Source organism: Petaurus breviceps, unplaced genomic scaffold (assembly GCF_028583685.1).
Source record: "Petaurus breviceps papuanus isolate PSGF00001 unplaced genomic scaffold, PetGlider_PUasm1.0 183, whole genome shotgun sequence".
Classification (NCBI taxonomy): Eukaryota; Metazoa; Chordata; class Mammalia; order Diprotodontia; family Petauridae; genus Petaurus; species Petaurus breviceps.
In genome coordinates this window covers 16,820,562-16,848,016 of record NW_027185791.1, presented here as the reverse complement: position 1 = coordinate 16,848,016, position 27,455 = coordinate 16,820,562, and the positions used below count along the sequence as shown (strand labels likewise).

The following is a 27,455-nucleotide window of genomic DNA, read 5'->3' as shown; positions in this document are numbered from 1 at the left end:
TTCCTTCCTTCCTTCCTTCCTTCCTTCCTTCCTTCCTTCCTTCCTTCTTACTTTCTTCCCTTCCTTCCTTATTTTTTCATTCCTTCCTTCCTTCTTCCAAACTGCAGGAAGAACTCAAATCAACATGAGGAAACCATCCCAAATTAGACAATCATTCTCTTCATCCCCTCTTCTCTACCTCCCCCCCCCCAATTCCAGGTAACTAGAATAAGACCTTCTCCTGTTCCTCAAAATAGGAGTTGGTGACAGCCTCTCAGGCCTGGGTGGGGCGGAAAGAGCAGGCAGGAGCAGGTTGGATGGGGAGGGAACTGGGTGTGAACTGTAAGAGATGAGGTGCCTTTAACACAAGGACAGGTCGGACTTCTCCCCGCCCCCTCCCCTCAGCTTCAAAATCTGAGACTTCTGGAGCCACAGAGACTGTTCCAACTATCCCTGTGCTCTCCTTCAACACCCCACTGTCTTCCCCCCCCCCCATGGGGATTCTTCCTCAACTAACCTAAATCTCTTCCACCGCAGGGCAAGCGAATCTAAAGCCATTTTATTCTACAAGTAAAAATCACTCACATTTTTATGGTCCTTCGAGCTTTCCAGAACACTTTTTCATCAATCCCCTGAGGCAGGTGGTGCAAGTGTCATCTTTTCTACAAATGAGAAAACTGGGACAAGCAGGAGTTGAGTGATTTGCAGATGGTCACACAGCAGCCAAGTGTCAGAGGTGGAATTGAACCCTTGTTCTCTGGACCACAGGCCCAGCATTCTTCCCAGTATCCCAAGCGCCTTCTCTGGATCTGGATTTATTCCTTTACTGGATACTTGGGCCAATTTGCAGGGTGCATGAGAATCAAAGAAAGCACTTTGCAAACCTTAAAGAACTATGTAAATATGAATTATTGTTATCATAGGGAACTAGCGAGGTTTTTTTTGCTAGACAAAATATAACACCAATAGTTGTTAAGTCATGTCCTAATTTTCATGACCCCATTTGGAGTTTTCTTGGCAAAGATACTGGAGTGGTTTGTCATTTCCTAGCTCATTCTATGAATGAGTAAACTGAGGCAAACAGGGTTAAGTGACTTTCCCAGGGTCATTCACACTGCTAGTAAGTGTCTGAGATCAGATTTGAACTCATGAAGAGGAATCTTTCTGATTCTACACCACCTAGCTGCTCCATAACACCAAATACTTATTGGTAATAGTCATAATGATAGCAAATAGTGTTTCCAACAATAACACCCCTCCCCACTTTCCTACCCGTCAGCCCTGAGTATCCCTAGATTTAGGGTCCAAGTTCCCAGAGGCATCCCTTCCCACCCCTCCACCTCATCTGCCAGCCTGAAAGCAGGTGGTCAGGGCAGGGTCTTTTCTGCCACTACCCAGATCCCCCTCCTGCCCCTAGATCCCATCCCAGCCTGAGTTTATGCCTCATTGTGTCCCTGCCTTCCTCCAATCATCTCAACCCTCAGTATTTCCCTAAGCATTTTTCCTCCTCCCAGGGAAGAGGGTGGAGGCCAAAAGGCAGCTTCTAACCTGTTGCCCAGAGCCGAGTCTTCCAAGGAAGATTCTGTTATCCCTAGAGGGGAAGGCTAATTATGGATCCAACCAGGTGGAAACTCCCTTCACCTCTTCTTCTGACAGCAGATACCTGTAGCAGCAGGGACCCAGAGCATGGTTGGGGTCTGGAGCACCTATGTCAATTAACTTCCTTATCTGTCAGATGAGGTTGATCGCTTGTCTGACATCCTATGACTTTACGGGGACCCTGAGGGTATTGTGGTCCTCAGTGACGGATAGCTTCTGACCATCGCTGTGTGTGTGCATGTGTGTGTGCACGCGTGTGCGCACGTGTGTGTGTGTGTGTGTGCGCGCGTGTAAGCAAGGTAAAGGGGTGTTATATTTAGAAGGAGCTTCCTCTATGCTGGTCACCAATTAATTATTTGAGGAGTCATACCACAGGAACATACAGTTATCCCTTCCACACACAGGGAGTAGGGGTGCAGCACCCCCACAATCCGGAAAATCCACATAAAATTTTTTGGTCCTTCCTAACAGAGAAGTCTAATTTTTTCTTTTTCTTTTATGGGGTTTTTACAGTATCTTATTGCAAATTTGGGTTGATATTACACAATACTATACATATATTTTATGCATTTCTGAGTTTCTAACCTTTTTTCTGTGTCATCTGCTGGCTTTTGTGTGTCTTTTGTGGCTGCTGCAAAACTCCCTCCAAAATTCCCATCTGATTTCTTATGCTGACCCTCGACGGGGAGAGTCACGATGCGGGAGGGGTAGCCAGTCTGCCCTTGATTCTCTCGGCTCTCTCACTCAGCGAACGCCTTTGCCTTGGTCTCTGTGTCTTTGTCTCTATCTTCCGTCCTGCTGTCTAACGCGCCGCCTTACTGTCTGTCTGCTCTCGGTTCCTATCAGTTTCCCACTTTTCTCTGCCCCTATCCGAACCCCCACCCTTCAATGCACTGGAAATCCACACAAGTCCAGGAATGAAAAGAAACCAGGCATCAAGGCTAAAGGAAACGGGGCAACAGCTTTTATCTGGCACCTGCTGAGTATAGGGCACTGTGCTAGGTGCTCAGGTAAACACATTTTAGATAAGATATAATCCCTGCCTTTGTGCAGTCTAAATCTAATGGGAGGAGAAGACACCAAACCAGTTGTCTATGATACACCTGGAACCTGTGTTCCTGCCTTCCCTTTATCTCCTTGATATTTCCCCCTGGGCTAGGGGTGATCATTCAGAGATAAGACGGCAGCATGTTTCTTAAGACACATGAGAGGGTGATCAGTCCTCCTGCTTTATTGGGAGTCTCAGTGCACTATCGTAATAGGGCAAAAGTCCAATGAAAGGAAAAAGGGGAACTTGAGCTGAAGCTTGGATTCTGTCAAAGGGCTGCACTTGAGGACCTAGAAAGCCACACGTGGCCTCAAGGCTGCAGGTCCCCACCTCGGTTCAGGGTTTATTTCTTTTGCTTCCGCTCCCTTTATCGATCTTTTTTTCCTTTGCAATCTTTGTTGATCTAATGAATGTAAGGTAAAACTTCAGAGTCATTTTTTTTTCAGAGTTAATTTATTATTTGTCGATTGCCTAGACTTAAGAAAATGTTAATAATGTGAATGAAACAAAAGTGTATTGTATGTGTGCTGGTTGTTTTCTGGTCTGATGGTTAAACATTTACTAGTACATCCCCCACAGAGAATCCTCTAACCTTTAGGTAACTCAATCTGTCTCTTAATATTTTCTTTAAAAAAAATATATATTTTTTAAACATTTGATTTTAAAACTTTGAATTTCAGATTCTTTCCCTTCCTCCCTCCTCACCCACCCTTACTGGGAAGTTAAGCAATTCAATATAAGTTGTACATGTGTAGCTATGAAAAACCTTTCCATAGTGGATATATTGTGAAAGACTGACTATATTTCCCTCCATACTATCCTGCCCCCCACTTGTTCTATTCTCTACTTTGACCCTGTCCCTTTTCAAAAGTGAGTGCTTCCAACTTTCCTCTCCCCCAACCTACCTGCCTTCCCCTCCATCATCCCCCCTCTCATCCCCATCCCCCCTACTCTCCTGTAGGGTGAATACCCTATTTAGTATGTTATTCCCTCCCCGAGCCAAATTAAAAGAGAGTAAGGTTGACTCATTCCCTTTTGCTGTCCTGTTCTTCCCCTCCATTGTAACAGTTTTTCCTTGCCTCTTCTATATGAGATAATTTACCCCATTTTGTCTCTCCCCATCTCCTCTTATTATATTCCTCTCTCACCTCTCAATTTCACCTTTTAAATATCATCCCTTCCTATTCAATTGGTCCTGTGCCCTCTGTCTATGTATACCTGTACACATACATATACACACTCACATATGTATTCATACACCCATATACTCTCCTATATAGACATAGATATGTATGTATACATACATAACATACATATATACATTTATATTCCCTTCAACTATTCTCATACCAATAAAAGTTTCATAAGCTATAATTATTGTTTTTCCATGTAGGAATGTAAATAGTTTAACTTTGATAAGTTCCTTATAATTTCTTTTCCCTGTTTACCTTCTCAAGCTTCTCTTGCTCCTTGTATCTGAATGTCAAATTTTCTATTCAACTCTGGTTTTTTCATCATGAATGCTTGAACATCCTCTATTCCACTGAATAACTATATTTTCCCCCGAAACATGATACTCAGTTTTGCTGGGTAGGTGATTCTTTGTTTTAATACCAGCTCCTTTGCCCTCCAGAATATCATATTCCAAGCCCTTCTGTCCCTCAGCGTAGAAGCTGCCAGATCCTGTGTTATCCTGATTGTGTTTCCACAATATTCAAATTGTTTCTTCCTGACTGCTTGTAATACTTTCTCCTTGATCTGGGAACTCCAGAAACTGGCTATAATATTCCTAGGAGTTTTCTTTTGGGGATCTTTTTCAGGAGGTGATCGGTGGATTCTTTCAATCTCTATTGCCCTCTTGTTCTCAGGGCAATTTTCCTTGAGAATTTCTTGAAGGATAATTTCTAGTTTCTTTTTTTGATCATGGCTTTCAGGTAGTCCAATAATTTTTAAATTATCTCTTCTGGATCTATTTTCCAGGTCAGTGATTTTCCCACTGAGATTTTTCACATTGCCTTCTATTTTTTCATTTGTTTGGATCTATTTAATAGTATCTTGATTTCTCCTAAAGTCACTAGCTTCCATTTGCTCCAATATAATTCTAAAGGAATGACTCTCTCCAGAGAGCTTTTGAGATTCTTTTTCCATTTGGCAAATTTGTCTCTTTAAGGCACTCTTCTCCTCATTGGCTTTTTGAACCTCTTTTGCCATTTGAGTTAGTCTGTTTTTTAAGGTGTGATTTTCTTCAGTCAGGTTGTTGACTCTTTTCATGATTTTCTTGCATCATTCTCATTTCTCTTCCCAATTTTTCCTCCACTTCTCTTATTTGGTTTTCAAAATCCTTTTTAAGCTCCTCTATGGCCTGTAACCAATTCATATTTTTCTTAGAAGCTTTTGGTGCAGGAGTTCTGACTTCATTGTCTTCTTCCTGCTCCATGCCTTGATCTTTTTTGTCCCCCAAAAGGAATCCAGAGTTGGACCACTGTGCTTGCCTTGCTTCCCCCTCTTGCTCATGTTGCCACTCAACCACTTGACTCTTGAACTTTTTGCCACAGTAAAACTCTGTTTTCAGAGAGGAGAGCTTAGTCCCAAATTGCTGGGGTTTTCTCAGCTGCTGGAGCTATTAGTTGGGTGCCCTCTCAGAAGCCTCCACTGGCTCTGGCACCTGGTCATGCACCCCAGGACCTCCACCTAGGACAGGGATCCAGATCCAAGCAGGTTAAAGCAAGAGTGATTGCCCCTCAGACTGGTGACTTGGTCCCCCTACAATCTGCAGGCCTGGGGCTCTGAAGCAGCCATGTGGCTGCTGGGGCCACTGAGCCTCACCCACTTCTCTCTCTGGGGGCAGAGGCTGGACCACACTTCCAGACCCCCTATTCCCAAAGTCCACTGACCTCTCACTTTGTCTTTGACATTTATGGGTTGATAATTCTGGAAACTGCCACAGCTGCTGGTGATCCACTCTCCCTCTAGCCCTGGCTGGTCGGGCTGCCCTGAGGCTAAAACCTCTGGCTTGCCCAGGGTCTGCTCACAGAGCACTGTGCTGGCCACTTCCTGACAGTCTGCCAGGCTGTCCGCAGTGGGAGGTTAGCTTCTCTGTGTCATTTTGTGGGTTCTGTAGCTCTAAAGTTTCTTTAGAGTCATTTTTACATGTATTGGAGAGCAGGAGCTGTGTGGAAGTCCTGTTTCTACTTTGCCATCTTGGCTCCGTCCCCCCAATTGCAGAGTTATTTTAATTTGCTTTGCTTTTATTATTGGTGATTTGAAGTATTCTTTTACATGATTGCTAATCGTTGGCATTTTTTTCTTTTGAGAACCGACTTATCTATTTGACCACTTATCTATTGGGAAAGTCTTTGGTTCTTACTTATTTGTGTCAACTCCATATATATCTTGGAGATATTTATGTATCTGTCTGTCTAGATGTAGATCTCTTTGCCATAGATATTTTCTATAAAGATATTTTTCCCGACTGAATGCTTCCTCTCTCATTCAAGTGTCACTGATTATGTTCATGCAAAAGATTTTGATTTGATGTAATTAAAATGATCCACTTATAGTTTATGATCACCCCTATTGCTTATTGCTATAAAAATTCTTCCCTTAGCTACCATTGTTTAAAGTATTTTCCATTTACCCGTAATTAAAAAAAATTTTTTTGAATGATGAGACCTTTTGTATTAAGATCATATAACCGTTGGGAGCTTATTGTATTGCATGGTGTAAGATGTTGGTCTAAACTTAATTTCTACCAAACTTCTTTCTGGTTTTCCCAGATGTTTTTGTCAAATGTGGAGTCCTTACCCTAGGACTTGGTATTCTTGGCCTTGTCAGATACTGGGCTACCAGGCTTAGTTATTTCTGGGTTTTACTGAGTCTTCTGTTGTCTTGCTTTAGTTAATGCTGGGTCTGATTTGTTTCATTGATCAACTTTTCTGGTTTTTAACCAGTTCGTATAGTTTTTAAACTGCTTTCGAGTGTGTTTTGAGATTTGATCATGTTAAATCATCCTCATATTTTCCTAGAACTCTTTGGATTTCTCCTGTCCCCTTATCACAGTCTATTTTGAGAAGTATGTCTCCTATCCCTCCATTAAATTGCAAACTTTTTGAGGGCAAGAGTGGTGTCCTATTCCATCAATACATCTTAAGCTACTTAATAAATGTTTGTCCACCTTTTTTTAATCCTTTTTTTCTTTTTTGGAGGGGGGAAGGCTGGGCAATTGGGGTTAAGTGACTTGCCCAAGGTCACATGGCTAGTACGTGTTAAGTGTCTGACACTGGATTTGAACTCAGGCCCTTCTGACTCCAGGTCGGTGCTCCATTCACTGTGCCACTTACCGCCCCCCCTAAAATTTTTAGGAGAATGATCTAGATATGTATTGAGGGTATACCTGATTAAAGTAGGAGAAGTAGCAAGGTTTTCACAGTAGACTTTTCTTTTTTAATAGTAGACTACATCTTTATAGTCACACAGTTGACAGAGGAATATAGAGAATACAAGATCTTAATGTGTTTATTGATTTTAAAAAAAATTATTGGTAATAATAATAGATAGTACTTTAAGGTTAGCAAAGCATTTTATAAATATTATTTCAGTTTATCCTCACAACAACCCTAAGAAATAGATGCCTGCTAATACCTCCATTTTACAGATGAGAAAGCTGAGACAGAAAAATGGGAAGTGACACCATTACCATCATCATCACCATCACCACCACCACCACCATCATCATCCTAGCTAACTCTTATGTAGCACTCACCACGTGCCAGGCACTGTGCACTTTACAATGATCTCACAACAACCCTGGAAGGTAGGTGCTGTTATTATTCTCATTTTACAGATGAGGAAACTGAGGCAAACAAAGAAGTCATTTGCCCAGAGACACATAGCTAATAAATGTCTGAGGCTATATTCGAACTCAGATCTTCCTTCCTCACTACACCAATACTATGTCACCTAGCTATCTTAGGTAGAGGAAAACACAGCCTTAAAAGCTTTCCTCTAACAAGCTGCCTTTCATGCATAGTTAAGATGATGATTGAAGATCCTTTGATAGATACAACTAGTTTGAAGATGATGATCTTCTAATTCATTAGTATAAATAGAAGCCTAAAACAGAGACATGCTTGTCGATGGTGCTTACCCCTGTTATGAAGAACATAGTATTTCGAGTCAGGAACTCCAGACTTGGAGTCAGAGGACCGGGATGAAATTCCTAGTCTGTCTCTTATTATCGTGAGTCCCTTAATTAACCTCTCTAAGGTTAGGTGCTCTCAACAGATATGGGGAAGTCAGAAAGAGGGGTGGGCTAAGGGGGAAGGATGATGAGCTTGATTATACTGTTGGCATTGCCTAAGGAACATAGAGATGGTGTATGTCTGTATGACATACAGATAGTCAGTTAGTGATTAGGGGGCTGGAATTCAGGTGAGGATATATTTGGATATATAGGTCTCAGAGTCATTTGTATAGAGATAATAATTGAATGCATGGGAGCTGATGAGATCATCGAGAGATTTACAGAGCGAAGAGAAGAACAGGACAGTCTTAGGTGACACTCAGAGTTAGGGGTGATAAGACATAGATGAAGATTAATGTGATGTATGACATAATTTCTGGGTTATTAATCAATTTAGCAGATACTTAGTAAAAGGAATCAGTGGCACTCTCGAATGCCAAAGACTCCTCATGGAACCCACTCAACACTTATATGCCCTGGGTAGAATGGGTGTTCCTGAGGCTGGTGCTCAACTCTGGTTACAATTAATAAGAAGAATGAATATTATAATGAGAGGTGGACCCATTCTAATGAGGATCTGAGAGAATGTGACTGATCACTCTCACTCTCAACAACCCCAGTCTCAGGCAATCTAGACAAGGGATCTATCCCCAACCCAAGCCTAAGTAGAATACAATGGGCTTCCCTACTAGGATGGAGTCTGAAGAAGATTGAGGAGAAAGTTAATCCAATATCATTATCTGCAAAGTCTTTCAAATGCTGACTTGACCAGTAGAGAATGAGGAGATGGGAAGTGAAAAAACCCTGGATCTCCCAATAATTGGTTATTTAGTAATCATTTCTATTGTGAAACAAAGGAGTGTGAAGATCAAGTAGACATAAGAGGAGAACCAAGAAAAAAACCAGTGTCACAAAAACCCAGAAAAAAAGGGAGTATTCAGAGGAGAGGTTGGTCAATAGAATTAAATGGTACAGACAGATCTAGAAGGATATGGACTGAGAAAAAAACTGGATTTGGCAATTAGGAGATCTTGAAGGGGAAGGAAAGGGATTGAGTGGAGGAAGTTTTTTCCTTGGAGTTTAGCAATGAAAGAGAAGAGATTGAAGACTCAAAGTTTGGTGAGATTATGGGGACAAGTAAGGTTTTTGTTTGTTTGTTTGAAGACCTGGGCGTTTAGGGAAGGAACCAATAAATAGGGGAAAGTTGAAGATTAAGGAAGAGATTGTAATGTTAATGGAATTTAAAATCTTCCTCACTCATTAATAGGTCTCACGTGGAACCCATTAAGGGAAGCTTGCTTAGGGGAGGCTTGCTTCTAGGAAGGCTTTCACACCTTTTGTTAATTTTTAATTAGGCACTGAGGCATGGGGGTTGTGATGTCCTCTGGTTCTAAAAAGGGTATATATACCTTGAGGTTATCATTTTGCTCTGGGGCTTGCTCATTGGAAGAGTGTTCTTGTGATCTGACCAGATGAGACTCTGGGTAGCTGTTAAGGAGCTTCCCCCCTTCCCCCATGCCCCCCAGGCATGGAAAAATTCAGATGTTGGTGCTTCTTTCTCTGGTAACTATGCATGTATTAGCCTTGGTCAGTCAGTTGGATTTATCTGTTGATCTGTGCTAATTTCTCAGACAGTTAGAAACCCTGTCTTTTGGTCTTCATTTCTCTGCTTATATTTTCTCTGAAGTTCAGGGTGCTTACTTTTGCCTGAACTAGTGAATGTGATTTAAAAAGTGTTGACCCCTCAAACAGCTGTCTTTCCTAGTAAAAAAGCAGATTTAAGAACCTGTGCTAACAGCCATCCTGGGTATGCCAGTGTGGTTGCTGCTACAAGGTTGTAGATTTGAGGTTATATGAAGAGGAGATGGTCTTGTTGAGGAAGAGATCTATTTCATCAGAGATTGGAGCAAAGGAAGGATGAAGAAGAAATAATGTCAGGGGGTTTTGAGATGTAGAATAGGTGAGGAGATGGATTTCACAGGCAATAATGGCCTCAGTTTTCATAGTAAAATTTGAGAGGAGGTCCTCTGTTGAGAGTTAAGGAGGAAGGGTGGAATGGGAGAACTGAGGAAAGAAAAAAAGGTTTGGAAGAGAGGAATGGGGAGTGTTATAAAGAGTCACTTGGGAAGAGTAAGAATTGCCTTGTGGTACTGAGGGTCAAGTTGACTTTAGATAACACATTTGTAGTGGACCCAGTCGGTATGGTTATGTGACTTCTTCTACACTGTTCAGGTGCAGATGAGTAGGAGTTGCCAAGGTAGATGGTAGGAGGTAATCCAAGGTTGGGTTTTGACAAGACATTGATGGTAATCGGGCAAAAAGACAAGGAATTAAAGAGCAGAGGACAGTATGTAGCTGAACTAGTTAACCTATAAGATTATGATTGGGAAGAGGAATTGGAGGTCATTCTAAGGACAAAGAATAGCTTTAGGAGGAAAGCTTTAGAGAAAGATGGAAGAATAGAAGGTCATAGTTAGATAAAGGCATTATGGAGTTCTTGATTATGGAAGTAGAACTTTAGTGGGTGATGTTTAGATCAAGGGTATTCTTGTGGGGAGAAGGGGTAAAATGAAGATGGTCATGAGAATCAAGGAGGTTGGTGAACTAGAAGACCAGGTGTTTGCAAGAACATCAATATGTGTATTGAAACCTTATCATATATCAAGGGTTTGAGAGGGGAGAGGAAAGACTGTGAACCAGGTGCTGGTTCTTCAATCAATAAATTAAGTACCTACTGTGAGCCAGGCAATATGCTAAGCAGTGGGGATACAAAAAGAGACAAAAGGCAGTCTCTTCCCTCAAGGAGCTTACAATCTAAGGGAGGAGAAAACGTGGAAACGGATATGTGCAAAGCAAGCTCCATAGGGGATGAATATGAAATAATGAAAAGAAGGAAGGTGCTGGAATTCAGAGGGATTAGGGAAGGCTTCCTTGTAGAAGGGGGGATTTTAGTTGAAGCAGAAGAAGATCAGTAGTAGTTGCTAATGAGGGAGAGCATTCCAGCCTGAAAGAATGACCAGAGTCTTGTTCCTGGAACAGCCAGGAGCCCAGTGTCGCTGGACTGAAGAGTCTGTGTTGGGGAAGAAGGTGACTGGAAAGGTGGAGGGGATTAAGCTATGAAGGGCTTTGAATGCCAAATAGATTGTTCTGTATTTTCACCTGGAGGCAATAGGAAGCTACAGAAGTTTATTGAGTAGGAGGGTGACATGATCAGACTTGTGTTTTTGAAAAATGGAGAATGGATTGGAGTGTGGAAAGACTTAAGGCCAGCAGACTGTGGCAGTAATTGATGTGTGAGCTGATGAAGGCCTATACTAGAGAAGGGGTGGTATCAGAGAAGAGAGGTGGGCATGTGGGAGAGATGTTGCAAAGATGAAATCAAGAGGTCTTGACAACAGATTGAATGTGGGGAGTGAGAGAGAGTGAGGAAACCAGGATGACTCTTAGGGACAGTGACCCTCTGCAATAATATGCAAGGTAGGAGGAGGTGGGTGGGGTTAGGGAAGGAAGATAAAGAGTTCCATTTTGAACGTGTTGAGTTTCAGATGTCTCCTGGGCATCCAGTTTGAGATATCTGAAAGGCAGTTGGAGACACAAAATTGGAGGTCAGCAGAGAGATTGGGGAGGGAAAGGTAGATTGGAGAATCATCAGCACAAAGATGGGAATTAAATCCATGGGAGCAGATAAGAGAGAGAATGATCTAGGAGCCAATAATGATAGAGTGAATCATAGATAGAGCAAAACTCAGAGGAAAGCATGCAGAATGATGGTGACAGATGGAGCGTCTGCAAGTAGCGGTGGAGATCAAGGAGCATGCCTACTACTCATACTCTGATGTGTGGGGGGGCATGAGAGAAGGTACAGTCAATAATGGAGAGGATGGCAAGGGACAAGTGTCTTCTGGGGGTGGCCCACAACTTCATGAGTTCCAGAAGATATAGAGGCATGAGAGGAAAAATATGAAACGGTTTGTTAATGACAGAATGGGGATGGGGAGAGGGGAAGAGAAGGGGAAGGGTATCCAAAGGACACAATGAAAGCAGTGGAAAGGTGTGTATGCTTTGAATCTGGATCGAATCAGCTTTAGCAAGGCCAACTCCAAGTCTGCTGCCCCCCTATTGCCTGGCATCTGTTGGAGGAGAACAATGGGTCTTTGCTGACTCCTGTGCTTATAGTCCTCAGATTGGAGCTGGGACTAAAACTGAGAATTCAGGATTCTAGCCCAGTGAGAACAGGTAGGGAAGGGCAAGGAGAGAATGGTACAGCTTGGCCAGGGATTAAGAAGAGGTCATAGTATTAATAGCCCTGTCTCCATGCCAGCCTTCCTTTAAAACTAGGATTGGTTCCAGGGTGTCTGTGAACTTGGAAGGGAAAACCAAAAACTTACATCCTTATTTTCATTAACCTCTAACTGAAATGTATCATTTCCTTCAATCATTTAAAAACATTCTGAGAAGGTATCCGCAGGCTTCACCAGACTGCCAAAGGGGCCCATGATTGAGGGGGGAAAAAGATGAAGACTCTAAGGCCATCCTCTAGCCACGGAGGACATCTGTGCCCTGAGGCAGGGGCAGGCCAAGCCTGGTCTTTAATGGCAGACAGGGGTGACCAGGGCATCCAGTTTCTCAATCATGCCTGTTGCCCTGGAATTCCCATCTTGAAGATGGGAACCAAAAAGTCCTTCCCAGTACAGCTGATCCCTGTTTCCTCTGGTTCCTTGCTGGCTGCATAGCCACATGCAAATGTCAATTCACACGTCTGGCAGTGAGAGGCCCATTCCTGGGCACTGAGGGGAGACAGAGGACCCAGGTGTTATCCTCCAGTACCCTGGCTCAGAATTTGTACAATACTTTTAGGCTTACAAAGTGCTTTCCTTGCCACATTCCTGTAAGGGAGAAAGTGCAAATGTGATTAGTGTGTTTTACAGATTAGGGAACTGAAGGCCAGAGAGGAATTGTATTGCCTAAGGTCAGCCAAGTAGAAATGGGCAGATCCAGTCATCTGACTCTGGCTCCACCACTTTTTTCATGGCGTCCTGAAACCCTAAAAATGGTTTTTGCTCTAGGACCCCTGGAGGTTGCTGAGTCTTCTTAATCTTGGCCTGATCCTGGCTCAGGCTGTGCTGAGAAAGGGGCCAGAGGGAGGGGCCCTGGGGAGCCGAGATGGGCTCCTTGCCCACTCCCCACCCCCTACCGGCATGTCGCAGGATCAGATAGGGCACGTTCCTGCAGTGGTGTTCAGTTAATGGGTCTCTGCTGATGCAGAAGGAAAAACATTAACTCAACAACAGAGATGTGTGCATGTATATACATGTCCACCCGTGTATAGAGATAGACTCATGTAGGCACATCCATCCACACAAACTCACACGCTGCATAGGCAGAGAGAAACACAGGGTTAAACACAAATGTGTACTTAGGACAGTTGATACATGACAAGCAAAAAAAGAGATGGATGTTCTAAGATTGGCAGTGCGGCGTGGGGACCATTGGATTGGGAGTCCAGAGGAGCTGCTTTAAATCCTGTATCTGTGAATCTGGGCAAGTCAGTTTACCTGCCTGAATCTTAGTTTCCTCATCTGTAAAATAAGGCAGTTGGACTCTACAACCTCTAAGGTTCCTCCCAACTCTAAAACTATGATCCTACAAACTGTCAAAACTTATCTATCCACAGGAGTGTTGTCCTTCAACCCTGTCTTCTCAAGGATGGCTCCATTATCCCACAGAGCCTTTTCAAAATGTACACTGGAATTTCAGTCTTCTTGGTTTACAGTAACATCATTTCATTATTTATTTATTTGTTTGTTTTTGGTTTGGTTTTGGTTTAGAGGGAGGAAGGCAGGACAAATGGGGTTAAGTGACTTGTCCAAGGTCACACGGCTAGTAAGTGTTAAGTGTCTAAGGCCAGATTTGAACTCAGGTCCTCCTGACTCCAGGGCCGATGCCCTATTCACTGCACCACCTAGATGCCCCATTAACATCACTTTAGAAGAAAAAAAAAGATACTCTCATTAAGATGGTCAATTATGAAGCATGAAGAGAAATCGGCAAAGTTGGTTTTTTTTAATTCAAAGTTAATAAACACTTATTGAGTACCTACTGTATATCAAGGATTGTGCTAAGTGCTGATGGGGATAGGGAAAAAAAGAGGCAAAAGTCAGTTCCTGCCTTCAAGGAGTTTACAATCCAATGTGGAAAAGTGAAATCTAAAGTGGAAAAAAGGCAGCAGCAGAGGAACAGAGCACATACCAAGTCCATTCAAAATGAGGACAAGTGAAGGAAAATGAAATCCTGAGTGGGGGGGTCTTAGAGGGAACGATTGAAACTAGTCAATATGCTTTGGTATATTGGAATGAACTTAAATGCAAATCATCTAGCTGATTGTGTTGATGTCAAATATTAATTTTAATACTGCATTTAATAATTTTTAAGGGCACCCCACAACCCAACCCAAACTTCATTCATTGGATTGTTTTCGAGTGACTTTGGCTGTCTTCTAATACTAGGTTCACCCTCAGTGGATGAAGGCTTATTGCCATTGACAGGAATCAGAAGAACAGATTTTTGACTCAGAAGAAAGATCCCAGAACATAATTTGTGATTTCGTTTTAACTCATTTAAGATGTCATCAGTGGAATCAGGGAGTAACCTCCCTGGGTGGGTTAGGGTCAGGGGTGGTGAGCTTCCTTGAAGGGGCCAACACTAATAAGTTAGGACGTGTTTTTTAGAACATTATATAAAATAGAGAATCTTTTCTTATATTGTCTTATGCCTCATGTCATGACTTAGCTTGTCTCTCCAACTAGATCATAAATTCTGTGAAGACTCAGGTTCTCTATCTCTCTTCTTCCCTGTCTTCTATTCAGAAGACCCCAGCACAAAACAGAGAATGGGCCTTGGCTAGGGAGGGGTTAGTTGTGGGCTCAGTATAGACATGTTGAGTAAGTGAATGCTTTTGTTGACTGGGCATGTAGCCCACAGATATGTAGAGACACACAGATTGGTCCGAGAGAGAGAGAGAGAGAGAGAGAGAGAGAGAGAGAGAGAGAGAGAGTTGCCTCCTTTAGTGTGGGGTGGGAAGGGGAGGGAGACAGTTTGGAAGTTAAAATGTAATAAAAAATTAAATGTTATAAAAGGGAGATGGATTCTCCTATCTCTGGAGAAAAGTTGGGTCTCATCACTGGACAGCGTTCAGTTTCGATTGGCAGTGATTGTTCTTTCCATTTATATTGCACTCATTGTGTTTATTGTTTTTTCTGGTCCTTTTCACTTTGCATCAGTTCATACAAGTCTCCTACGATCATCACATCACCCTTTCTCACAGCCCAGAAATATCCCATACATTTACGAACACTGACTGCTTCCCAATCCATGAGCATCTCCGTTGTTTTCTGTTCTTTGTTACTACACAAACTGCTACTATAAATACTTTGGTGAATACGGAATTTTTAAAGAAATGTCATTTACCTCTTTGATGAGTATATGCCTCACAAAGGAACCTTTGAATCAAAAAGTATGGGTATGTGAGCCACTTTGCCAAAAATTCCAAATGTCTTTCCAGAATGGTTGGAGCGATTCCCAGCTCCATTATCAATGCATTAGTGTGCCTGTCTTTGCACCTCAGAGTTGTTTTTGTTTATATCATTCTTATCATCGATAATTCGGAGCATTCTTTCATGTGATTGTTAATGGTTGTAAATTTTATTTTAGGGCTGTTTGTTCAGAACTTTTGGCCGCTTGCCTACCGGGGCACGGCTTTGGGTCATCTGTTTTTGGTAGTGGCCATGTATCTTGGATATTATACTTATACCAGAGATAACTGATGGAAAGATTCCCCTCCCCCCCCCCATTGGCCATTTCCCTTCTTATTCTAGTTGTGTTCATGAAAAAGCCTTTCAGTTTTCATGTGATTAAAATGTCTCTTCTGTAGAAGGAACCTTTGAGGTCAATCACACAGTCCAACTTTCCTGTCTCTGACAGGAGTCGAACTCAGGCCCTTCTCAAAACATCTCAAACACCAGGAATCACTCATGTTTATATAGCACTATACGGTCTGTAAAACTCTGCACAAGTATTGTCTCATTTGGCCCTCAAAGATAATCCAAGTATGTTATATTTATGGCATTGCCATGATCAACAGTTAAGTAATCCTATTTTTTTTTTTTAAAGCAATTGGGGTTAAGTAACTTGCTCAAGGTTACACAGCCAGTTATTTCTGGGTGTGGTGCTAAGTGTCTGAGCCCGGATTCGATCCCAGGTCATCCCGACACTGGAGCCAGTGTTCTTACTCGCTGAGCCACCTGGCTGCCCCAAGTAATCCTATTTTTAAAAAATGAAATGAGGGGCAGCACAGTGAGTAGAGTGCTGGCCCTGGAATCAGGAGGACCTGAGTTTGGATCCAGTCTCAGACACTTAACACAAACAAAGAAAAAACCTAGCCATGTGACCTTGGGCAAATTACTTAAACCCAACTGCCCTCCAAAAATAATAAAAAAAAAGAAATGAGATTAGTTCCTTTTTAAAAAATACATTTTATTGTTGCCTTTTGTTTTTATATCTCCTATATTTCCTACCATCCCCATCCCCATTCTATTCTCTAGAGTCATACTTTAAAAGAGAAAGAAAGAAAATAGTTTCACAAATCCAACATATATGTGTATATATACATGTGTGTGTTTCTTATACATAAAATATAAATATATAATATATATTTTAAAGTCTGGCGTTATATACACTGTAATGAACTTGCACTTCTGCAAAGGAGATGGGGTGGTGTCTTTTCATATTTTTTCTTTGGGATCAAGCTTGGTCACTATAATTTTAAACCATTCAATTTTGATTGTTTTATTGCTGGTTTTTCTGTTTCCACTCGTGGAGTTATTATGTAGTCATTATCTTTCCAAGCTTCTCAGTATTTAAATTCTTTGTTTTTAGTAGCATAGTAATATTCCAGTCTGGAGAAGGAAACAGCAAACCACTTCAGTATCTTTGCCAAGAAAACTCCAAATGGGGTCATGGAGAGTAGGACATGATTGAAATAAATGAACAACAAAACAAAATATTCCAGTCAGTCAACAAAGATTTATTAAAGACTTATTTGCAAACAAAAAACAACCAAAACCCCCCTGTCCTTGTCTTCAAGGAGTGGACATTCTACAGGGGGTGACAACATGTAATTTGAGTATATATACAATTGAGGTATATACAAGATATATACATAGTAGACAGAAAGTAATTTGAAAAGGTAAAGAATTAGAAGCTGGGGTGGGGGGGAAACTGAGAAAGGACTCATGCAGAAATTGAGCTTTGAGCTGAGTTCTGAAGGAAATGAGGGAAATTAGGAAGGGGGTAGGGAGGTGGATGCTGGTAAATGTTTAACAACTGGAATTCTGGGAGGAAAGTGTACACATGACACACTTTTAATCTGCATTACTAGCATTTTCTCCTTCACTTAAGTCTAGATAATCAACAAAACATTCAAGCCCTGATTTCAGGCATTTTCTAATTTCCTAGGTATAACTATTCACACTACAAATTTAAGAACTGACTCTCCCAAGCTAGTATAAGCAGGCTCCAACACAGCCCTGGGAAGAGGGGCTGTGTACATTCCAGGCATGGGGGATCAGCAAGTGCAAAGGCATGGAGATGGGAGATGGAGAGTGGTGCTGGAAGACATGCAAGGAGACCAGTGTGGTGAGATCATGGAGTTCCTGGAGGGCAGTACAGTGTGAGAAGACTGGAAAGATAGGAAGACACCAAGTAATGAAGAGCTTTAAATGCCAAACAAAGGAGTTTATATTTGACCTGGGAGGTAATAGGGAGCCTACTAGAGCTCACTGCATAGAGGGGTGATACGGTTATACCTACACGTTAGAAAGGCAGCTAGGTGGTGAAGTGGATCTCTTTCGGAGTTTAAATCTGGCTTCAGACACTTCCTAGTTGTGTGACCCTGGGCAAGTCACACAACTGTTTGCCTTAGTTTCCTTATCTGTAAAATGAGCTGGAGAAGAAGAAAGCACATCTCAGGAGCTAAACGAAGGAATTTATGAAGGATGTAGTGGAGTGGGGAGAAATTTGAAACAGGGAATCATCAGAAGGCCATTCCATCATGAGTGGAGGGCAAGGGACACATACAAGAGAAGCTATCGAGTTAGAAAACGACAAGATTTGACAATTGATTGGCTATGTGGGATAAATGAGTGAACAGCTGAGGATGATGCTGGGTTCTTGAGCCTGGGTAATTGTGTAAAAATAGGCAGCTAGGTGGCATAGTAGCACTGAGTCGAGAGTCAGGAAGACTCATCTTCATGAGTTCAAATCTGACTCTAGACTCTTACTAGCTGTGTGACCCTGGACAAGTCACTTAACCTCTTTTGCCTCAGTTTCCTCATCTGTAAAATAAGCTGAAAAAGAAAATAAGAAACCACTCCGGTATTTTTGCCAAGAAAATTCCTAAACGGGGTCACAAAGAGTTGGGCACTGAACAGTAACTGAGTAAATGGTGGTGCCCTTAACATATGGAAGTTTTAAAGAGAGGATGGTTTGTGGGGAAAGATAGTAAGTTCTGTTTTATTTATGCTGAATTTGGGATGTACCTAGGATATTCACTTTGCCCTATCTGAGAGGCAGTGGAGATGCATGACAGTTGATCAGGAAAATGACTAAGCTACCTTTCACCCCATATCTCTTTCCTTTCATGGCTAGCATTCTCTTTTTCCTTTCTCTTTTTAACTCTTCAGTCTGACCTCAAACCTCATCATTCCACTGAAACTGCTCTCCAGAGTTACTTGTTCAGTCATGTCTGACTCTGTTACCACATCTGTCGTTTTCTTGGCAAGGATACTGCAGTGGTTTGCCATTTCCTTCTCCAGGTCATTTTATAGATGAGGAAACTGAGGCAAACAGGGCTAAGTGACTTGCCCAGGGTCACACAGCTCCTAAGTGTCTGAGGCCAGATTTGAACTTGGGAAGATGAGCTCAAACTGTTTTCCAAAGTCACTAATGATTTCTTAATTGCCAAATCTAATCCTCACCTTTTTTGACCTCTCTGTAACCTTGGATACTGTTAATCACCTTCTTCTCCTTGATACTCTCTTCTCTCTAGGTTCTCATAACACCATCCTGTCCTGGTTCTTCTCCCCCTGTCTGTCTGTTCTTTTTCAGTCTTTTTTGCTGGACTCTTCCCTTGTTTCAGTCTCTCCTTTTTGTGCACCTGACTCTTTCTCCTATAATTCCTCTTCTTGTTGAGAGATACAGGTTGTTTCCCTATGTTGTTTATTGTGGACTTAATTAGGGTACGTTATACCTCCCCTTCCCCTTTTATGCACGTTCCTATTCTGCAGTTCAGTCTCATAAATTCACTGATTCCTCTGTAGGGCAGGTTATGTGGAGTTTAGTCCATGTGTTTCAGGCGTCCTCCTCTATGGTAATTTTTCCTATTTCTTTAAATCCCACTTTCATCTTTATCTTATTGTATATTTTTAAAAAGAAATCTCTTAATAGTCCTATTTTTCCCCCTTAGTGCCATAGGTATCTCTCTTTTTAGTTTTTCTTCTTTTAATAGTCTCTAGAGATGGAACATTTTATCTGTATTTATTTACCTTTGCTGTATTCCTGTTGTTTGGAGTATTTGCAGGTCAAATAATCTATTCATATCTTTTTTCCCCCGCAGGAATACTTTAAATATCTTTCTTTTATACAATGGCCATCTTTTTTTTCCACCAATTTTTTAGGCTCAAATTTTTAAGGTATGTCATTTTGGATTATTTGGATTATATATCTTAAGCCCCTTTGGTTTTCATAATATTTTATTCTACTTTCTTTTTGTGTTTCTGGTGCATGAAGAATAGTCTTGTTTTATTCAAATGAACTTCCCTTTATATTTAAGGGCATTTCTCCTGATCCCTCAGAAGATTTGTTCTTTGTCATCAGAACTGTTCAATTTAACCATTATGTCTCCTATGTGGAGTTTGAGGAATAGTTTTTTTGTTTTTGTTTTTCTAGAGGCCACCTGTGAATCTTTTAGATCGATGCTTTGATTTTTTGTAGTCTGGGAAGGTTTTTGTACTATTTCTTTCATTGTGATATTTGATTTTTCCTCTTCTTTTGGGGGGCCTAGGATAACGTGAGTTGTCTATATACGTACTATCTTTGAAATTAAAATGTTGGTATAGAGATCATTTGCTCTTTTAATGTCAGTTTTTCACTACTTGTCTTCCAGATTGTCCTTTACTTCAATTTATTGTATCACCATTCTGTTGATCTCTCTTCTGCTCCTTTGGAGAGATCAACCATAGTAGATTCAAGTATTTCTTCTGCTAATAATTTCTGTTGTGCAGGCCATATATTCTGCCACTTATTCCTGTCTATTTTTTTCTCTTAAGCTTCTTATTCTTCTCTTAAACCCTTTCGGAACACCTTGCTTGTGGTTCCATGAGACCTTGGGAATCCATAGGGTTCTGTGTTTCATCAGGCTTTGGTTTAATTTCCTTTGTCTTGCCACTCTGTTTAGAGATTTACAATCTTTTAGATGTCTTGTTACTCAGTTCCCCTCCTTATTTTATTTTCTACTGTGCTGATTTTTTTTGCTTGTGCTCTAGGTTTTTAATTGAATTTTCTTCCTCTTGAGATCTTTGATGGTTTGAAGTTTTTCTTTTTTTGTTATATTCTCCTATCATTCACTTTCTTTTCCCCTTTCTTTTTGTATTGATTTAGCATTTAACTTTTCCCCAGTTTCATGTAGACAATAATTTTTAACATTTGTTTTTATAACTTTGAGTTCCAAATTCTCACCCTCTGTTCCTACCCACCCTCATTGAGAAGGCAAGCAATTTGATACAGGTTATACATGTGTGGTCATGCAAAACACTTCCATGATAGTCATGTTGTTTCCTTTCACCCTGTCCCTCCTCAAAAGTGTTTGCTTCTGATTACCCCCTTCCCCAATCTACCCTTCCTTCTATCACCTACCCCCTCTTTATCCCCTTCCCCCCTAATTTCCAGTAGGGTAGGATAGATTTCCATACCCAATTGAATGTGTATATTATTTCCTCCTTAAACCAGTTCTGATGAGAGTTAGGTTCACTCATTCCCTCTCACCTCTACCCTCTTCCCCTGCATTGTAAAAGCTTTTTCTTGCCTCTTTTATGTAAAATAATTTACCCCATTCTACCTCTCCCTTTCTCCTTCTCCCAGAACATTCCTCTCTCACTCCTTAGTGTTTTTTTTAGATATCATCCCTTTCTATTCAACTCATCCTGTTTCCTCTGTCCCTCCAACTACACTAATACTGAAAAAGGTCTCACGAGTTACAAACATCGCCCTTCCGTGTAGGAATGTAAACCGTTGAGCTATAATAATTCCTTGCCTTTTCATGCTTCTCTTGAGTCTTGTATTTTAAAGTCAAATTTTCTATTTAACTCTGCTTTTTTTCCTCAAGAATGCACTCAATTCCTCTATGTCATTAAATGTCAATTTTCCCCTGATTGATGACACTCAGTTTTGCTGGGTAGGTGATTCTTGGTTTTAATCCTAGCTCCTTCAATCTCTGAAATATCATATTCCAAACCCTCTGATCCCTTAATGTAGAAGCTGCTGTTGACTTGTTTTTCATAATTTTCTTGCATCACTCCCATTTCTCCTTCCAGTTTTTCCTCTACTTCTCTTACTTGATTTTCAAAATTCTTTTTGAGTTCTTCCACAGCCAAGACCAATTCATATTTTTCTTGGAGGCTTTGAATGCAGGAGCTTTGACTTAGTCGTCTTCTTCTGAGTGTACATTTTGATCTTCCTTGTCACCAAGGTGAGATTCTATAGTCTGAGTTTTTCCATTGTTTGCTCATTTTTCCAGCCTATTTTTTCACTCTTTAACTCTTTGTTAAGGTAGGGCTCTGCTCCCAGTATGGAGGGTGTACTGCCCCAAGCTTCAGGGGTTTTGTGCAGCTGTCTTCAGGGATACTTCCAGGGACCTGTAAGTTTTCTGTTCTTCCAAGATGGTCTGATCTGAAGAGAGGTGTTTACTCCTCTCCTGGCCTGTGCTCTGGTCAGTGAGTGACCACAAGTACTCTTTTCTGCCCTGGAACTGTGAGGAGGGCTCCCTCCCCACTGCTGCCACAAGCTCTGCTGTGCCACTGCTCCTCCTTGCCCTAGGATGGCCACCCAGATCCAAGCATGGGCAAAGCAACAGAGTTCTGCCTCAGAGCCAGTCAAAAGATCCCTGTAATCTCCTTCCAACCAGTTGTTCTATCCCCTTGCTGTCTGTGGGCTGAGAGCTCTGGAAGAAGCTGCTGCCACTGCCCCGGAGTGTGCTGGGGCCAGGGCTGGACTGTGATCTTCTCTCAGCCTGGTGCAACAGACCTTTCTTGTTGATTTTCCAGGTTGTCTTGGACTGGAATTTGTTTTAGTCTGTCTTTCTGTGGGTCCTGCTGCTCTAGAATTTGTTTTGAGTCATTTTTTACAGGAGGAGTTTGGGGGAGACCTCTGGTGAGTCCCTGCTTTTACTATGCCATCTTGATTCTGCCCCTTGTCATTCGCTTTCTGACTCTTTCTCCTTTGATGGGGAGTTTATCCTTAAGACTAGAGCTAAAGCTCTCTCAGTCTCCTTCCATGTTGGGAAACTCACTTCTTGCTTGCCTTAATCCATGTCCCATTTAACTGTAGAGGGGCAGAACTTGACCCCATTGGATTCCAGTCCTCTTCTGTCCAGTCTTGGTGTGGCTCCACATGTCGTCATTTGGTTAACAATTGTTTAAGTGCCTACTATGTATCAGGCACTGTGCTAAATGCTGGGGATGCAAATACAAATAAGACAAAGACAGTCACTGTCTTCAATGAGTTTACAATCTAGCAGAAGAAGACAACACAAAAAAGGAAGATAAAAAATGAAAGGGGTGGAGGGAGAAGGGTGAAGGAAAGGTTCTTGGCAAGGGGGCATGATGGAAAGTTCCAAAGAAGTTCAAAAGCAGTGTAGCTAGTGAGAAATGTAGAGAAAAACTGTGCTGAGTCCAGTCTTGAAATAGAAGCCCTGGAGTCCATGGTCTTGTCCTCAAGTCAATCGGAAGGACAGAAGATACTTAGGAGATATGAGTGCCCCACACATTCAGTCTTGTTGGATAATGAAATTTCCCCACGATGAGTTTCCCAGGAAGGATTCCAGCCTGGTTCCCAACATTCTCTAGTATATTGGCTGGGCTAAATTATTGTTTGTCATTTATTATAGGCTTTAAGGAAAGCACAATGGGTATTCTGGGCAGTTTCTGTCACTCTGGGGTTCTATTACACAAACATTTCCCCAAGTAGAGCAAGGTCCCCTTTTCCTAAAACTTTCTGTCTTCTGTTAAGGGCAGGGTTTAAGCTCACTGTTTGTTGCAACAGGATTATGGTGGTAGGGTAGGGGTGGTATGTGTCTCAGAGAAGTTGGCAATAGGAGGGAATTCCTTGAGTAAGATGTTGTAAGCACCCTCTAAGAGCATGGAGGCTCATGGGGGAGAAGAACTGAGTGAGTGCTAGGGATATATTTTCTCTACTGTTGATTCATTAGGACATGGCTACTTTGTAGGACTTCTTGTCTTCTTGTCCTATGGAGACAGTTGTGATTGCTTTTACCCATAATTCCTCCTTTGTTGTTGTTGCTTTAAGTGTTTGTAGGGCCTGGAAGAAATGTCTTGTCCTCTATCTTGTTGGTCACCTGACCCAGAAGTCTACACAGCGACAATAATCTAGCCCATGGGAGCTGGTGAGATCACCGAGTGAGGCAGCATAGAGTAAAAAGAGAAAAGGGCCCAGGACGGAACCTGAGGAGTGTCCATGACCAGACTCCGTCATGTTCTCATAGAACAACTTGTTCAGCCATTTCCCAGTTGATGGACACCTACTTTGTATCCAAACACAAAAAGTATTGCTCTAAATATTTGGTGTATATGGGGCCTTAAAAAAAAAAAATCCATTGATCCCCTGAGGGCATGTGCCTACCAATGGCATATGAACTGAATCAAAGAGTTTGGACAGAAACCACTTTTCCTGAATCACTGCAAATTTCTTTCCAGAGTGGCTGGGGTAATTCATGGTTCATCTAACAGTGCATGAGTATGCCTGTCTTTCCACAACACCTGACTCTTCCCTATTTAGTTAGCTTTGTCAGTTTGCTGGGTGTGAAGTGAAATCTCAGAGTGGTATGACCTGTTCTTGTTGAAGGCGTACTGACTCTTTGTGATTACCTAGTCCTTTTCTAAGTACTCATAAAGCATAACTTTAATCATTAGAATTTTTCCAACATACAGTCAACCTCACCAATCTAGTTTGAAGACTCCACTCTCTTCCTTTTTTTCTTTTTGGAGGGGGGAAGGCAAGGCATTTGGAGTTAAGTGACTTGCCCAAGGTCATACAGCTAGTAAGTGTTAAGTGTCTGAGGTTGGATTTGAACTCAGGTCCTCCTGACTCCAGGGCCAGTGCTCTATTCACTGCGTCACCTAGCTGCTCCTTTCTTCCTTTAAAAAAAAACAAACAAACCCAAACTGGGATATGTATCTGTTTCCAGTCTCATGGCATCTCTCCTGTTTCCTATAGTTTTTCTTTTTTTTTAAATATAATTTTTTAAAGATCATCAATAACCGTTGAGTAATCACACTTGCCATTTTTTTTGTTTGGAGGGCAATTGGGGTTAAGTGACTTGCCCAAAGTCACACGGCTAGTAAGTGTGTCAAGTGTCTGAGGTCAGATTTGAACTCAGGTCCTCCTGACCCCAGGGCCGGTGCTCTATTCACTGCACCACCTAGTCTCCCCTTGCCATTTCTTCAAGTAATTTGAGATTCAGTTCATCAACTGGTGATTTTAACTTGTTGGAGTGGTATTCAACCATTTCTTTATTTAACTTCGAACTTAACTCCCTGAAAATCACTTTTGTTCTATCCTTCCCCATCTGAAGAAACATTGTTGTTCAGTCGTGTCTGACCCTTCATGGCCCCATCTGGGGTTTTCTTGGCAAAGATACTGAAGTTGTTTGCCACTTCCTTCTCTAGTTCATTTTACAGATGAAGAAACTGAGGAAAAAAGGTTGAGTGACTTGGCCAGGGTCATGCAGCTATTAAATATTGAAGGCCAGATCTGAACTCAGGAAGATGTCTTCCTGACCCCAGGCCTAACACTCTATCCACTTTGTCACCCATCTGAAAAAAGTTCTTCTTGGTAAAGGAGAGAGAAACATACATGAAGTAGTTCTTTCTTATCTATTGTCCCCATCCCATCCACTTGAAACATGACCCTAACCTCTGTCTTCTTTCCCTTCTTTCCCTCAGCATGGCGCAGCATCCACTTAGCCCCCCACTGTCACCCTCCTAATTCAGCTGGCATCCCAGGCAAGTGCATGGAAGCTTGGGAGGGGCTTGCTCTATAAATTTTCAAATGAGTTTTAAAGGGATAGACTTTCAGAAACTGGAGCGTGTGGCTTTCTAGCACATCCCTGAGTGGGAACTGCCTGGGACAAAGGGGAAGCATTGACTTAAGCCTGGGACGTGTGCTCCTCTTTCCCATTTTAACTGGAGGAACGACTTCCAGGTCAAAGGGTCCAGAGGATGTTGGACTTAACCATCTGCGTCCAAAGGCATCCCGAGGTAACCTGCAATGTTGAGATGTCTGCCTCTGGAGCCAAGGACATGCTGGGTCCAGACTCCCCATGAGCCAAGGACACGCTGGGCCCAGACCCCCCATGAGCCAAGGATGTGCTGGGCCCAGACCCCCCATGCCTGCAGGGAACTTTCCGAGCACACTGTGAATGGGGAGAAAGGAATTCCCAGCATCCCAGAGCTGTGAATCATCTTAGTCACCATCTTCTGGGGATTCTCTAGTTCAGGAGTTTTTCACTTTTTTGTGTGTTGTGACTGTTATCAGTCTGGTGAAACCTATAGACTCCTCAGAATAATGTTCTTAAGTAATGGGAGGAAATGAACTATCTCAGAGGTGAATAAAAATTAAAAGGTAATTTTTTTTTTGCTTTTTTTGGAAGGCAATTAGGGTTAAGTGACATGCCCAAGGTCACACGGCTAGTTTTTGTGTTAAGTGTCTGAGGCCGGACCAGAACCCAGGTCCTCCTGATTCCAGGGCTGGTGCTGTACTCACTGCACCACCTAGCTGCCCCCAAAATTTTTTACCCATCAAAGTTCACAGGTCCCCAGAAATCTATCCTTGGACTCCTCGGTGTTCCTTAATAGTGAAAAAGAAGTAAGAAGACAGCAAGGAAGTACCTAGATGCCATTGATGAATTCCAATGACCAAGAAGACTGGAAGAAGGGATTGATGTGAGCACTCAGACAGTGTCAATGCCTGGTCTTTGCAAATTTGTGGAGAATAGGAGAGGCGTTGCAGGATTGTAGAAGGACAGATGCCCCAATTTAAAGAAAATATATGTACTTTTAATTTATGGAATAAAACAAGCATTTTCATAATATAGCATAATAAAAAAAGATGTTGCACATAAAACTGCAGATCTACTAAGCACAACTTGCTATTCCTTTCAAATATACAACAAAATGATCATGTACATTTCTTTCACCCCAGCCCCACCCCCCACCTGCTCTAGAGATGCACTAGACACAAATAGGTATATATATATATATATATATATATATATGTGTGTGTGTGTGTGTGTGTGTGTGTGTGTGTGTGTGTGTGTAAAATTAGTCTACACATACTTCTATCACTTCTTTCTCTAGATGCATAGCATCTTTCTTCATATGTCCTTTGTAGTTAATTTGGGTTTTTATAATAGTCAAAATAACTTATTTGCTCAAAGTTGTTTTAAAAATAATTCTGCTGTTACTGTATACAATGTTCTCTTGGTTCTGCTCATTTTGCTCTTTATTATTTCATGTAAGTCTTTCCATGTTTTCCTAAAATCATTGAGCTCATCATTTCTTATAATTATATTTTCTTTTTTTACCTTTCCCTTCCTAATTTTTAAATGAGACAATGAGTAAAGTCTGAAAATCATAGGCCAGTGAGTCTGACTTCAGTTCCTGACAGAATTTTAAAAATGGATCATTAAAGGGATGGTCAGTTAATATTCAGGAAAAAGAAGTGGTAATCATTAGGAGCTAAGAAGGCTTCATTAAGAACAACTTATGATGGATTAACCTCATTTCCTTTTCTAACAGGAGTATAAGATTGGCAAATCAGAGGAATGCTATGCATACAGTTTACTGAGATTTTGGATTATAACAAAACATTTGACAAAGTATTTCATGACAAAAGTTTCTCAAAAAAGCCATGTGGTCTAGTGGATAGAGAGACAACCTCAAAGTCAGGAAGACCTGCATTCAAATCACGCTTCTGACATGTACTCGGCAGCTCTCTAAGACAATAAATTGCAAAGAAGGAGCTGAGCTGAGTTGGCAGATCCTATACAAGTGAAATGACAGGTCCAGAACTCTATCCTCTCCTTCTTGTAAAAAAAAAAAAATATATATATATATATATTTTAATTTTAATTATAATATAATATAATTAATATTAATTAAATAAAAATTTAAAAATATTTTTGTTAATATTACTAAACAAAATAATTAATTAAATAATAGTTTAATTTTTAAAAAATAT

General features: G+C 41.4%; 1 protein-coding gene and 1 long non-coding RNA gene across 7 annotated transcripts in view; one reads left to right on the top strand and one right to left on the bottom strand.

The window, feature by feature from the left end:
• Nucleotides 1–2,639, bottom strand: part of LOC138161123 (uncharacterized) — a 29,667-nt gene extending 27,028 nt beyond the window's left edge. For 2 of the 5 annotated variants that reach the window (XR_011168277.1, XR_011168274.1), the window contains exon 1: nt 565–1,461. This is a non-coding gene — a long non-coding RNA (uncharacterized lncRNA). Of the gene's footprint in view, nt 1–564; nt 1,462–1,527; nt 1,643–2,163 lie in introns of those variants that run through there. The other 3 variants (XR_011168275.1, XR_011168276.1, XR_011168278.1) reach the window with 3 other exon arrangements.
• A 106-nt stretch (nt 2,640–2,745) lies between these two features.
• AQP7 (aquaporin 7) overlaps nt 2,746–27,455 on the top strand; it is a 58,926-nt gene continuing 34,216 nt past the window's right edge. Inside the window, exon 1 of one of the 2 annotated variants that reach the window (XM_069087947.1) lies at nt 2,746–2,833. The gene's annotated coding sequence lies outside the window, so the exon portion shown is untranslated. Of the gene's footprint in view, nt 2,834–7,294; nt 7,440–27,455 lie in introns of those variants that run through there. The other variant, XM_069087945.1, reaches the window with a different exon arrangement.